Here is a 2,662-nt window from a genome sequence, read left to right on the forward strand (position 1 = left end):
TGAGTCTGTTTCGAGCATCAATTTCATTCGTGTGGAGCCTCTTCAGTTTTTTGTCAATTATTTCAACCGGTGAATTCTCATTTTGTTCGATATTCTTCATCTCATTTTCTTCTCCGGTGGACTCAATTCATGTTTTTCGAATTGATCATATTCTTTCCCTTGGATCAAGTGTTTTCCCTGCTCGTTCGCCTCTCGCCAGTTTATCCTTCCGGAGTATTAACGAAATCTCAGGAGATTCATCTGTGTTCCAATTAATTCGAGGTTGTCACCTCATTCAAATATTTCAGTTGTTCCGGTGCTTCATCTATCTGTTCATCATCCCTTTCCAACGGTGTTTTTTCTCTTCAGTGGGCCCTAACCCACAGGTCTTTTCCTAAGATCTTACCTGACTCTTCTAATTCCCCCGGAGTTATTCTCAATTCTTTTTAAGTGTGACGTAAGAATGGATTCCATCAGTCACATGCCTTGTTAAGATCGATTTCAAATCATTTCATTGATGGCTCAACCTCTCTGCTTTTCATTCTACCGGAGTATCTCAGTATTTTTGGTGCTGTTTCTCATCGTCATTTGAAGTCCGAAGAAGAGTTCCTCTAAATTTTGTCCGTTCTCCCGGATATTCGTGGTTCTAGCTTCATGTTATCCTCTTGATTTATTCCATTTGTCAGATAATTCTTTTCATCCATCCGGAGTATTTCAGGAGTTGTTTTTTTCCATTTCTTTTCACCGGAGGCCATCGTTCCATAAGAATTCTCCGTGCTCACATTTCAGCTACCGTTATCTAATTATCCCGGTGCATCTGTAAAGTATTCTTTGATCAGCTCGTTGTCTCTTTGTTCTTTTGCATCTAAATCCCCTCAAGCAGATTTGTTCTTCTATCTCTTCCGGCGATTCATTCCCTTTTATAAGTCATTTTGAATTCTTACGGTGGTTCGTTCAAGATTCTTTTTCTTTGATTATCATATTAATCCTTTCGTTCTTTCCAATCCTACTGGTGGTTCATGAAGACCTTCTCAAGTTTGCGATATGTCACTTCTCAATCCTTTTCAAGAAGAATAAGTAGTATGCAAAAATCCATTGTTTGTCATCAATTTAATTTGATGAAGGATAAGCATACAATAAATCTTATTCTTATTTCATCGTCCAGTAATCCCTTTTCTTCGGAGTTTGTTCTTGATGAATAAATTCTAGTTCCAAGTGTTTTTCATCTTTTTTTTCGGAGTGCATTTTCCTCGGCCTTTTCGTCAGAACCCCCATTTAAATCACCGCAAGGCTCATCTTATTATTTTCCTTCTTCTATCTCATCATCCTTTTGTCACCGGAGATCTTCATGGTGATTCTTCATGATTTAATTCATTCTCAAGAGTTCATCAAGATTCTTGTTGGTGGAGTTCAAGTATGTTTTCTTCTCGCGTCTTGAAGTGCAAATAATTCTTCCTTTTCTTTTGAAGTGGAGTTTTGCATTTCTTCGTTCTTCTCAGATATTCAAGCTTTTGCTTGTGGCATAATTTCACCTCAAGTTTTGAGATATTTTGATAAGTCCACATCAAGCTTATTCTTTCGTTGTTGATTTTCTCAACAACTCCATTCAATCCTTCCTTCTAAGTTCATTTCTTTCCATTCTTTAATTCTTCCGGAGGCATTGTCTGTTCTTCTCGTCAGGTGTCATTCCATCCTCTAAAGTTCATGTTCTATTCTTTCCATGTTCAGCCGGAGTGCTTCCTAAATCCTTTTAGTCTTATATGTTTCTTATCTCATTCTAACCGGAGTGGTTTCATAGTCTACCTGATTTCGTGAGCCTTCGATTCTCGTCATTCTCGTCGTTCCTCTCTTATTCTCGAGTGATCTCGATTCTTTGCTTCTTCTCTTGAGTTCTTGTTTCACCTCATCCCTTTTCCCTTCCGTCTCGGTCCTAAGATCTCGGGACGAGATATCTTGTTAGTGGAGGAGTACTATAACGCCCCGGATTCGATGCGCCAGGTGTCTGCCAGTTATTCTCTCCGTCGTTGCCATGTCATTTACTTGCGTGTTGCATTTTATCATGTCATCATGTGCATTTCATTTTGCATACAGGTTCGTCTCATGCATCCAAGCATTTTCCCCGTTGTCAGTTTTGCGATCCGACACTCCTATGCCCTCCGGCGTTCCCCTTTTGTCTCCTGTTGTGTGCGGGTGTTAAACTTTCTCAGAATGGACCAAGATTTGCCAAGCGGCCTTGGTATAGCACCGGTAGACCGCCTATCAAGTTTCGTGCCATTTGGAGACCGTTTGATACTCCAACGGTTAACCGGGTAACCGTAAAAGCCCTCTTTGTGTTGCAGCACAACACCCCTCCAAAGTGGCCCAAAACCCATCTAAAACCCCTCCATGCTCTCCGTCGTTCGATCACGATCGCGTGGCCGAAAACCGCTCCTCATTTGGACTCTCCTAGCTCCAGAAACTATATATATGCCCTCCCCCGAAAATCCCGCAGTCCAACCCTAGCCTCCCCTTCCTCTGCGCCGTCGGACACATCTCCTCGGCTGCCCGGACATGTCCGCCGCCGCCCCTGCCCAATCCGGAGCCGCCACCTATCCGCCGCCGTCGTCCCCGCGGCCACGGCCCGCCGAGCCCATCGCGGGCCCGCGGGAGCCCGACCGCGCCCACCGCCGCGCCCCGCGGGCCC

This window comes from Triticum dicoccoides, chromosome 2B (assembly GCF_002162155.2).
Source record: "Triticum dicoccoides isolate Atlit2015 ecotype Zavitan chromosome 2B, WEW_v2.0, whole genome shotgun sequence".
Classification (NCBI taxonomy): domain Eukaryota; kingdom Viridiplantae; phylum Streptophyta; class Magnoliopsida; order Poales; family Poaceae; genus Triticum; species Triticum dicoccoides.